The sequence below is a fragment of the Tamandua tetradactyla genome, chromosome 16 (genome assembly GCF_023851605.1).
Source record: "Tamandua tetradactyla isolate mTamTet1 chromosome 16, mTamTet1.pri, whole genome shotgun sequence".
Taxonomy (NCBI): domain Eukaryota; kingdom Metazoa; phylum Chordata; class Mammalia; order Pilosa; family Myrmecophagidae; genus Tamandua; species Tamandua tetradactyla.
This window is the reverse complement of record NC_135342.1, coordinates 29,543,401-29,556,244: the sequence shown is the minus strand read 5'-3', so window position 1 is coordinate 29,556,244 and position 12,844 is coordinate 29,543,401. Positions and strand designations below refer to the sequence as shown.

Genomic DNA, 12,844 nt, shown 5'->3' with positions numbered 1-12,844 from the left:
GTTTCCAATTTCTCCACATCCTCTCTGACATTTGTAGTTTCCTATTTGTTTAATTGCAGCCATTCTTATAAATGTGAGGTGATATCTTATTGTCGTCTTAATTTGCATTTCTCTTATAGCCAGTGAAGATAAGCAGCTCTTCATGTGCTTTTTAGCCATCTATATTTGCTCTTCAGAAAAGTGCCTATTCATTTTCTCTGCCCATTTTATAATTGGGTTGCTTGTTCTTTTGTTGTTGAGTTGTATAATTTCTTTATGTACACAGGCTATCATGCCTTTATATGATATGTGGTTCCCAAATATTTTCTTCCATTGAGCTGGATACCTCTTCACCTGACAAAATCCTTTGAGGCACAGAACTTCATGGTCTAAAGGAGTTCGCATTTGTCTATTTTTTTCCTTGCACAGCTTGTGCTTTAGTTGTAAAGTTTAAGAAGCTACCTCCTAATACTAGATTTTTGTTTTTACTTTTTTTATTGTATAGTATAACATATATACAAAGAAAAGAAATAAAAAAAGCAATAGATTTCAAAGCACTCTTCAACAAGTAGTTACAGGATAGATCCCAGAGTTTGTCATGGGCTACCATATGATCCTCTCAGATTTTTCCTTCTAGCTGCTCCAGAATAGGAGGCTAGAAGGCTTAAATATTTTTTTTATCACTATAATTAATTTTTTCTTTTTTTTGAGAAAAATAGCATATATACAAAAAATCCCAGTAAATTTCAAAGCATAGCACCACAATTAGTTGTAGAACATATTTCAGACTTTGACATGGGTGACAATTCCACAATTTTAGGTTTTTACTTCTAGCTGCTCTAAGATACTGGAGACTAAAAGAAATATCAATTTAATGATTCAGCAATTAATTCACTTGTTATATCCTATCTTCTCTGTATAACTCCACCATCACCTTTGATCTTTCTGTCCCTTTCTTTAGGAGTGTTTGGGCTATGTCCATTCTAACTTTTTCACGTTGGAAGGGTCTGTCACTAATATGGAGAAGGGAGATGAAATTATCTGATATTCTGGAGAGGCTGGGTTCTCTAAATTTCAGGACTTATCTGGTACAGGGACCCACCTGGAGGTTGTAGGTTTCTGGAAAGTTACCCTAGTGCATGGAATCCTTGTGCAGTCTTATATATTTCCCTAGATGTTCTTTAGGATTAGCTGAATAGTCCTAGTTGGGGTTTGGCAGGTTATGATAGGTAGCTATGTCTAACTGAGCTTGTGTAAGAGCAAACTCCAGAGTAGCCTCTCAATTCTATTTGAACTCTCTCTGCCACTGATACTTTATTAGTTACACTTCTTTCCCCACTTTTGGTCAGGATGGAATTGTTGATCCCACAGTGCCCAGACCAGATTTATTCCTGGGAGTAATCTCCCATGTTGCCAGGTAGACTTTCACCCCTGGATGTCATGCTCCACATAGGGAGGAGGGCAATGATTTCACTTGCAGGGTTGGGCTTAGAGAGAGTGAGGCAACATCCGAGCAACAAAAGAGGTCCTCCAGAAGTAACTCTTAGGTATACCTATAAGTAGGATAATCTCCACTACCTATAAAAGTTTCACAAGAGTTAGCCTCAAGATCAAGGGCATGGCTTATTGATTTGGGTGTCCCTAAAGTTTGACACGGTATCAGTAAATTTAATAGTTCCATATTTTTCTTCCATCCTTCAAGGGACTTTGACAATACTTTTTGATTATCTGTTTCATATACTCTGGTATATATCCAGGCATTACATTAGCCATACAGGATTAAAGGACCTCTTTCTTATTCTGGGTTCCCTGTATTTCAATTATTCAAACAAGTTATACAGAGAGGTTGCGTTAGATTATGTGCTACAGAAAATTTTGGTTCCAGACCAAATAAACCTTTCTTCCTTTGGTCTCAAAGGGTATGTGTGGTTCTAAAATATAGACGATGTCTTCCTTACCCCTGTGTTCTGAATTACTTTAACCCCAACCTGATCTACTTCATTCTTATCTCTAAATATCAGGATATATATATATATATATAAAACAGCCTCTCGAAATCCAGAAATAATAATTACCACTCTAGACTAAATGTGTCTGCTATAAAAGCTTACAATCTAGGCACCTGTTTTCTTATAAGCATTTTCTAAAGGAGGTCATACAATAATTGTTCTTTTTTTTCTGGCTTATTTTACTTCACCAAATGTCCCACAGGTTCACTGCCATCTGAACCATTGTTGCATATCTCACTACTTCATTCCTTTTTGTAGCAGCACAATATACTACAATATGTTTCCATCACCGTTCACCAATCTACTTCTCAGTCAGTGAATCCTTCAGCCACCTGCATTCATTAGGCATCATGTAGAATTTCCAAAGTCCACAGTCCATCAACACTCTCATTTTTGGATAATTTTATTGTTCCCAAGAGAAAGACAATCAATAAACACACCCTCACCAAGTAGGAAATCTAAACCTTCTTTTAATTCTTGTCCCTCCCCCCATTATTTACCTCTGCTGTTGCTGTGGTAGTGCTGATGTTTTCCTTTTAAACATAGCCCATAGCATGCAATAACAGTTTTCCCCCTGTACCCTGGACTTTAACACTTTTTGTACATGAATCATAACCTTGAAGTAGTTTTTACAAGAACTAATTTACATTTCTAGTGTGAATCAGTGTGACACATAGGTCTATGCAACCCCTTTCAATCTTGTTCATCTTCAATATGGTAATATTACTTATAGACCCACTAGAGAACTGCCTTCACTTCTATCTATTCCCTTATATTGGAGTTCAACCTCATTAGCTAACTGTTCACCCATTTCTAGCTTCTATGTATCTCTAAGTCCCCTATATTCTGTATTATAAGCCTCTGATTTTACCTTTACCTGGTCATAAAAGTGGAATCATACAATATCCTTTTGTGTCTGGCTTATTTCACTCAGCATTATGTCCTCAAGGCTCATCCATCTTGTCATGTGCTTCAGGATGTCATTCGTCTTACTGCTGCATAATATTCCATCGTATGTATATACCGCATTATGTTAATCCACTCATCTGTTGATGGGCATTTGGTTTGTTTCCATATTTTGGTGATTGTGAATAATGCTGCTATGAACATTGGTGTGCAAATGTCTGTTTGTGTCATTGCTTTCAGCTGTTCTGGGTATATACTGAATAGTGCTATTGTTGGGTCATAGGATATCTTGACATTTAGTTTCCTTAGGAACTGCCAAACCATCTTCCATAATGGCTGTACCATTATTCCTTCCCACCAGCAGTGCATAAGTTTCCCAATTTCTCCACATCCTCTCCAACATTCATAGTTTCCTGTTTGTTTAATAGTCTCTATTCTTATAGGTGTGAGGTGGTATCTTATTGTAGTCTTGATTGGCATTTCCCTTATAGTTGATGAAAATGAAAATCTCTTCATGTGCTTTTGTGCCATCTGTATTTGGTCTTCAGAAAAATGCCTATTCATATCTTTAGCCCATTTTATAATTGAGTTGTTTGTTCTTTTGTTCAGTTGTATGATTTCTTTGTGTATACAGGATATCAAACCTTTGTCTGAGGTGTGATTTCCAAATATTTTCTCCCATTGAGTTTGCTGCCTCTTCACCTGTTTTTTTTTAATTTTTTCTTCACCTTTTTGACAAAGTCTTTTGAAGTGCAGAAGCATTTGATTTGGAGATGTTCTGATTTATCTGTTTTTTCTTCTGTTGCTTGTGCTTTGGGTTTAAAGTTTAGGAAGCTACCTCCTACTACTAGATCTTGAAGATGTTCCCCTACATTTTCTTCTGGAAGTTTTATGGTGCCAGTTCTTATATTTAGGTGTTTGATACACTTTGAGTTAATTTTTGTGTAGGGTGTATTAGAGGGGTCCTCTTTCACTCTTTTGGCTATTGATATCGAGTTCTTCCATGCCCATTTATTGAAAAGACTATTTTGGCCCAGTTCAGAGGATTTGGGGACTTGTCAAAAATCAGTTGACCATAGATTTGGTGGTCTCTTTCTGCACTCTTCATTCTATTCCGTTGGTCAAGCTTCTATCTTTGTGCCAGTACCATGCTGTTTTGACCACTGTGGCTTTATTATAAGTTTTAAAGTCAGGGCATGTTAATCCTCCCACTTCATTCTTCTTTTTTAGGAAGCTTTTAGCTATTTGGGGTCCCTTTCCCTTCCAGATGAATGTGATAACTAGCTTTTCCAAGTCTTCAAAGTTGGTTGCTGGAATTTTGATTGCTATTGCATGGAATCTGTAGATTAATTTGAGTGGAACTGACATCTTATCTATATTTGGCCTTCCTATCCATGAATAGGAAATGTCTTTCCACTTATTTAGATCTTCTTTGATTTGTTTTAGCAATGTTATGTAGTTTTCAGTGTACAAGTTCTTTACATCCCTAGTTAAGTTCATTCCAAAGAACTTGTGCTGGTTGGAAATGATGTATGTATCCTGGAAAAGTCATGTTTTAATCCTAGTCCCATTTTGTAAAGGCACCATCTCTTCTAATTCCTATTCAGTATTGTATGTTTGAAACTATAATCAGATCATCTCCCTGGAGATGTGATTTAATCAAGAGTGGTCGCTGAACTGGATTAGGTAGAGGCGTGTCTCCACTCATTTGGGTGGGTCTTGATTAATTTCTGAAGTCCTGTAAAAGAGGAAGCACTTTGGAGAATGAAAGAGATTCAGAGAGAGCAAAGCAGAACAACACAGCCATGAGAAGCAGAGTCCACCAGCCAGTGACTTTTGGAGATGAAGAAGGAAAATGCCTCCTGGTGAGATTCCTGAAACAGGAAGCCAGGAGAAGAAGCTAGCAGATGACACCACGTTTCCCCTGTGCCCTTCCAGATGAGAGAGGAACCCTGACCGTGTTCCATGTGACTTTCCAAATGAGAGAGAAACCCTGACTGTGTTTGCCATGTGCCTTTCTCATCAGCCTTCTTGAACCATGGTATTTTCCCTGGATGCCTTTGATGGGACATTTCTATAGACTTGCTTTAACTGGGACATTTTCTCGGCCTTAGAACTGTAAACTAGCAGCTTATTAAATTCCCCTTTTAAAAAGCCATTCCATTTCTGGTATATTGCATTCTGGTAGCTAGCAAACTAGAACAGTACTTGATTCTTTTTGTTGCTATTTTGAATGGAATTTTTTCCTTAACTAACTCCTCAGTTAGGTCATTGCTTATGTATAGAAACATTACTTATTTTTGCACAGTAATTTTATATCCCACCACCTTGCTGAATTTGTTCATTAGCTCAAGTAACTTTGCTGTAGATTTCTCAGGATTTTCCAAGTATAGTATCATGACATCTGCAAATAATGAAAGTTTTACTTCTTCCTTTCCAATTTGGTTGCCTTTTATTTCCTTGTCCTGCCTAATTGTTTGAGCTAGAACTTCTAGTACAATGTTGAATAATAGTTGTGACAGTGGGGATCCTTGTCTCATTCCTGATCTTAGGGGCAAAACTTTCAGTCTTTCTCCATTGAGTACAATGCTGGCTATCAGTTTTTCTTATATTCCTATTATCATATAGAGGTAGTTACCTTTGATTCCTATCTTTTTGAGTGTTTAATCAGAAACGGATGTTGAATTTTGTCGAATGCTTTTTCAGCATCAATTGAGATGATCATGTGATTTTTCCCTTTTGATTTGTTAATGTGCTGTATTACATTAATTAATTTTCTTGTGTTGAGCCATCATTGCATTCCTGGTGTAAACCCCACATGGTCGTGGTGTATAATTCTTTTCATGTGTTGTTGGACTTGATTTGCTAATATTTTGTTGAGAATTTTTGCATCTATGTTCATTAGGGAGATTGGCCTGTAGTTTTGCTTTCTTACAGCATCTTTACCTGGTTTGATATTAAATTGTTATTAGCATCATAAAATGAGTTAGGTAGGGTTCCTTTTTCCTGAATTTTTTGGAAAAGTTTGAGCAGGATTGGTGTTAGTTCTTTTTGGAATGTTTGATAAAATTCCCCTGTGAAGCCATCTGGCCCTGGACTTTTCTTTGTAGGAATATTTTTGATGACTGATTGAATCTCATTACTTGTCTTTGGTTTGTTGAGATCTTCTATTTTTTTCCTGAGTCAGTGTAGCTTGTTTGTGTGCTTCAGGAATTTTTTCATTTCATCTAAGTTGTCTAGTTTGTTGGCATATAGTTGTTCAAACTATCCTCTTATGATTTATTTCTTCAGGGTCTGTGGTAAGGCACTCCTCATTTTTTATTTTATTTGCATCCTCTTTCTTTTTTTCTTTGTTAGTCTTGCTAGTGGCCATCAATTTTATTGATTTTTCTCAAAGAACCAACTCTTGGTTTTATTGATTCTTTCTATTGTTCATTGGTTCTCCCATTCATTTAACTCTGCTTTAATCTTTGTTATTTCTCTTCATGTATTTGCTTTAGGGTTAGTTTGCTGTTCTTTCTCAGGTTCCTCCAGGGGAGCAGTTAAGTCCTCGATTTTTGCTCTTCTTGTTTTTTAATATAGACTTTTGGGGCAATAAATTTTCCTCTCAGCACAGCCTTTGCCGCATCCGATATGTTCTTATAAGTTGTATTCTCATTTTCATTCATCTCCAAATAGCTACTGATTTCCCTAGCAGTTTCTTCTTTGACCCACTAGTTGTTTAAAATTGTATCATTTAATCTCCATATATTTATGAATGCTCTTGTTTTTTGATGATTATTGAGATCCAGTGTCATTCCATTGTGATCAGAGAAAGTGCTTTGAATAATTTCAATGTTTTTAAATTTATAAAGACCTGTTTTGTGCCCCAGCATATGATTTATCCTGGAGAATATTCCATGAGCACTAAAGAAAAGTGTATATCCTTGTATATTTTTGGGTGAAATGACCTATATATGTCTGTTAGGTCTAATTCATTTATCAAGTTGTTTAACTTCTCTGTTTTCTTGTATGTCTTCTGTCTGGTTGTTCTATCTACAGGGGAGAGTGGTGTATTGAAGTCTTCTACTATTATTGTTGAGAAATCTATTGTTCCCTTCAGTTTTGCCAATGTCGGTCTCATGTACTTTGGAGCTCCTTGATTGGCAGCATATACATTTATGATTGTTATATATTCTTGGTGAATTGCCCCTTTAATTAATACATAGTGTCCTTCTTTGTCCCTTATGAAGTCTTTACCTTTAAAACCTGTTTTGTTTGATATTAATATAGCTCCTCCTGCTTTCTTTTGGTTACAACTTATGTGGAAAATCTTTTTCTATCTTTTCACTTTCAATCTTTTTGTATCCTTGTATCTAAGATGAGTGTCTTGTAAGCAGCATATTGCTGGATTATATTTCTTAATCCATTCTTCCAATCTGTATCTTTTAATTTGTAAATTTAATCTATGAACGTTCAAAGTTATTACTGGAAAGGTGTTTCTTGAATCCACCATCTTATCTTTTTTATTTTATTTGTCAAATCTGTATATTCTTTTCCCTCTTTCTCTTTTTATCCTTTAAGTTACCCTTACTAGTACTCTTCAACTCTGTGCCCTCCTCCAGACCTCCCTTTCCTTTTTTTTTCCAACTGGCAAAACTCCCTTTAGTATTTCTTGCAGGGTCAATCTCTTGTTGACACATTCTTCAGGATTTGTTTGTCTGTGAAAATTTTAATCTCTCCCTCAGTTTGTCTGGATACAGAATTCTTGACTGGAAGCCTTCCAGTTTCAGGATCTTAAATATGTCATACCACTACCTTCACACCTCCATGGTGCCAGTTGAGTAGTCTGAACTCAGTCTTATGTGGTTTTCCTTGTATGTAGTCAATTATTTTTCTGCTTCTGTTCAACATTTGAAAGACTGTTTAGTATGTGTCTGGGAGTAGACCTGTTTGGATTTATTCTGTTTGGAGTTCACTGGGCTTCTTTGTCTTGTATATTTATATCATTTATAAGGGTTGGGAAATTTCCTCCCATTATATCCTCAAGTACTCTCCCTAGCCCTTTACTCCTCTCTTTTTCTGGGACATCAATGATTCTTATATTTGTGCACTTTGTTTTTGCTATCATTTCCCTGAGATCCAATTCAGAATTTTCCCTCTTTTTTTGCCATTTGCTGTTTTGAGTGTTCAAAATCAGTTATCTTGTCCTCTACATCACTTATTCTTTCTTCTGTCTCTTCAAATCTGCTATTGTGCCCCTCTAGTATGTTTTTTATTTGATGAACAGAGTCTTTAATCTCTGAGATATTTTTTCTATTTATTCTTTCAAATTCCTCTTTATGCTCTTCTACTGTCTTCTTGTTCTCTTTTATGTCATTAGCTATCCACCTTATTTTATTAAGGGGAGTTACATGAACATCTTTGATTAGTTGTTCCAATGTCTGTGTCTCCTCTGGTGTTTTAATTTTGTTGCTAGGCTGGGCTATATCTGTCTGCCTTGTGATATGCTTAATGATCTTCCGCTGTTTTCATCACATGTACATATCTTGATTGATTTATTTTGGGAGTTGATATCCTTCAGTAGTCTAAAGCCTTGTGTTTGTGGGGTGGATGTGTAGTAGGATGCAGGGTACAGTGCAGGGCACAACAGTGTGATTCATTGCAGGGCAGGTATTGGTTGGGGATGTTACCCTGGTGCTTGTGAATGTGGGTGCCTAGCGGCCAAGGAGGATGTAGCTGTATGCGTGACTAGGTCTGGGAGGTGTAACCCTGGTGTGCACTGGTGTAGGGTGTGGGGCCCTTTGTGCACATGTGCAGAGCTATGGCAGTGGGTTGGTGTTATGCCTTCATTGGCTAGGGGCAGATGTGACCCAGTTGCATAGGTCAGCACTTTCTCAGAGCTGGGAAGGTGACTGAGGGCCATGTACATGCATGGGTGTAGGAGTGCTGTAAACAGATGTTCCCAGAGCTGAAGGATGTGATTGGGGGCCATGTGCATATATGAGTCTTGCCATAAACTAATATTCCCAGAGCTGAAGGATGAGATTGGGGTCCATGCGCATGCACAGGTCTAGGAGTGCCATAAACTGATGTTTTCAGAACTGAGGGGCATGGCTGGGGTTTGAGCACATGCACAGGTCTAGGAGTGCCATAAACTGATGATCAGAGCTAGGGGGAGAATGTGCAGGTGTTGCCTGGGAATGGAGGTATGCACCCACAGCCTTTATATCCTGGTGACAGCCTGCAGGGAGCAGGGAAGCGGAGGTAGTGCTCTGGAGGGGTGCAGGAAAGGTGGGTTGGGCTGCACTTGAGGTGGGGTATGTGTGCTGGCGGTTGGTGGGGCAGGGGTGGTTGGAGCACAGGGAGTGGGGGTGGGTGATGGGTTTCAGGTGTGTGGGTTGAGTTGTGGATCGCGGGGCTGCACTGATGAAGGTAGCGCTTTCAAGGAATGTGGCTTGTCTTACTTCCTAGTCTCTGTCTCCCAGTCTGTGCACCTTTGTGGGTTCCATGCTTCCCTGTTAGGCTCCAGTTTTCTGCTTCTCAGTTCCTCAACTTTTGCAACCATGGCTGCCCTACGTGGTGCAGAAGGCTCTCCCAGGTCAGTTGTGCTCTTGAATTGCCATCTCCCATCCCTTTCCTAACTTCTTCTTGGAGCAGGGCTGAACTTGATGTACCCTATTTGGCCATCTTCCCAGAACTCCTTTTCCATCATTTTTATTCCTTCATTATGACTGTCTTACACTATGCTCTGATACAGTATATTCTAACTAGAATATAAACTCTTTGAAGCTAAGAGTTATTGTGTTTTCTATTTATGACAGTATTTACTAACAACAATATACTGATTGACATTAACAAAGCCACTACAAATTCAAATTCTTCCACATACTGAGGTAACAAATGACCAAATAACCAAAGGCCAAATTCTTTGAAATATAGGTAATCAAGGTTATAAAAAAATCCATTTCTATTTCTACTAAACTTAACTGATTTCTTAAATAGAATATGTTTGAAGCATTAATACTGCAATAGTTTAATTTGTCCCAAGCCTAAATTCAGGAAAAACTTTTCCATATTTCTCAAAGATCTTTCATTTTACTTACTGCACTTTGATAATTAGATTTTATTCAGTTAATCCTTTCCCAGTGCTATTTATATTTTAATAATGCTAACTGATTACTACGGTCACCATTGCAAAGGTACTATTGGAAAAAACTAATATTAACAAACAGTCTATTCTATCGCGTTTCTATGCTTACCATTTCTAATATTCAGCCCCAATACACACACACATACACAAAGAATTCTCAACCACACCTCCCCATATCTTTCTGTTCCTCCTGTGCCTCACCCTCCCCCAAACCTGCTTTAGGTGATTGGACCTTAGGGCAGGGATAGGTTGCCTAGACAGGAAGATACCAGGCTTGTTCAGTTTAGATTTGAAAGTTTTAGGTGAGGGCCATGGAATTTTATTCTCTTCTTTAACTGTTTTTAATTATTAGATCTATGTTACAAAAAGCTATGACCAGGACAATTGGAAAAGGTCTTTGCTTTTTCCAGAAGGAGCACTGTGGCAGTTTTCTGCTGCCTTAAGGAAATTCCAAGAGCAGTTTCTTTCTAATGTCCTGGTTTATTTACAGTAATTACAAAACTAAGGTTTTTGAATCCTGCCCTTCAGAGAGTTTTTTTCTTTTTACTCTTCTACTTCAGAAATACCAATTTATGTATTTATATCAGGCACCTAATTATTTCTAAGCAGTTCCAATACACCTCTTTAGGAATTTTCTTATTAATTTGCTATTACCATCTGGAGGTGTGAGAATATACATTGAAAATGTGTACAGACAAAAGGAGAAAATTAGTTACACACAAAAAAGGCAGAAACAGAAATGTTTTTGAGTGGGACAAGAAGAGGATTGAATATATTATCTCATCCCATTTCTACCTTTTTGCAGAACAATTCTAACTGTAATAGCTTTAACTTTAACTATAATGGTAGTATTTTCAATTTAAATCATATTGAGGCCAGACTATGTTTCAGAAACAAAACCTTTTTCATAGAATCCTGTTCTAGTTTGCTAGCTGCCAGAATGCAATATACCAGGAATGGAATGGTTTTTCAAAAGGGGAATTTAATAAGTTGCTAGTTTACAGTTCTAAGGCCAAGAAAATGTCCCAATTAAAACAAGTCTATAGAAATGTTCAATCAAAGGCATCCAGAGAAAGATACCTTGGTTCAAGAAGGCCGATGAAGTTCAGGGTCTCTCTCTCAAGTGAGAAGGCACATGGTGAACACAGTCAGGTTTTATCTCTTGTCTGGAAGGGCACATGGTGAACACGGCATCATCTGCTAGCTTTCTCTCCTGGCTTCCTGTTTCATGAAGCTCCCCAGGAGGTATTTTCCTTCTTCATCTCCAAAGGTTGCTGGTTGGTGGACTCTGCTTCATGGTGCTATAGCATTCTCTGCTCTCTCTGAGTCTCATTCTCCAAAATGTTTCCTTTTTTATAGAAGTCCAGAAACTTATCAAGACCCACCCAAATGGGTAGAGACAAGGCTCTACCTAATCCATCTTAACAACCACTCTTTTTTTCAAATTAATTTTTAAATTTTTTAAAAATACCAAAAAACCCCCACCAAACAAACGCAAACATTCGTAATTTTTTATCATTCCGTTCTACATATATAATCAGTAATTCCCAATATCATCACATAGTTGCATATTCATCATCATGATCATTTCTTGGAACATTTGCATCACTTCAGAAAAAGAAATAAAAAAAAAACAAAAAAAATTCATAGATACCATACCTCCCACCCCTCCCCCTCACTGATCACCAGTATTTCACTCTAAATTTATTTTAACATTTGTTCCCCCTATTATTCATCTTTATTCCATATGTTTTACCCATCTGTTGATAAGGTAGATAAAAGGAGCATCAGACACAAGGTTTTCACAATCACACAGTCACATTGTGAAAGCTATATCATTATACAATCATCTTTAAGAAACATGGCTACTGGAACACAGCTCTACATTTTCAGGCAGTTCCCTCCAGCCTCTCCATTACATCTTGACTAACAAGGTGATATCTGTTTAATGCATAAGAATAACTCCAGGATAACCTCTTGACTCTGTTTGGAATCTCTCAGCAACTGACACTTATTTTTGTCTCATTTCACTCTTCCCCCTTTTGGTCGAGAAGATTTTCTCAGTCCCCTGATGCTGTGTCTCAGCTCATTCTAGGGTTTTTCTCAATCCCTTGATGCTGAGTCTCAGCTCATTCCAGGATTTCTGTCCACATTGCCAGGAAGGTCCACATCCCTGGGAGTCATGTCCCACATAGACAGGGGGAGGGCGATGAGTTTTCTTGTTGTGTTGGCGGGAGAGAGAGGCCATATTTGAGCAACAAAAGAGGTTCTCTTGGTGGTGACTCTTAGGCCTAATTTTAAGTAGGCTTGCCTATCCTTTGTGGGGTTAAGTTTCATATGAACAAAGCCCAAGATTGGGGGCTCAGCCTATAGCTTTGATTGTCCGCACTGCTTGTGAGAATATCAAGAATTCAACTTGGGGAAGTTGAATTTTCCCCCTTTCTCACCATTCCCCGAAGGGGACTTTGCAAATACTTTTTTATTCACTTTAGTAACCATTCTTGATTAAATCACACCTCCAGGGAGATGATCTAATTACAGTTTCAAACATACAATGCTAAATAGGGATTAGAAGAAGTAGCTGCCTTTACAAAATGGGATTAGGATTAAAACTTTGTTTTACTAGGTTACATACATCATTTCAAACCAACACAAGTCCTAACCAAAATCTTTTCAATTTTCAATACAGCCCAAGGTTCCCTTTTTAAAAGAATTTCTATAATCAGTAATCAATTAGGAACATTTGACCAATACAAATGCAGGAACACACCAATCAATAGACTTAATACACCAGCCAACAAACAGGCATTAAATGCTT

At 37.7% G+C, this 12,844-nt stretch overlaps 1 long non-coding RNA gene across 1 annotated transcript in view; it reads right to left on the bottom strand.

The window, feature by feature from the left end:
* LOC143660100 (uncharacterized) overlaps window positions 1–12,844 on the bottom strand; it is a 93,093-nt gene that overhangs the window by 3,805 nt on the left and 76,444 nt on the right. The gene's annotated exons all lie outside the window — the stretch shown is intronic.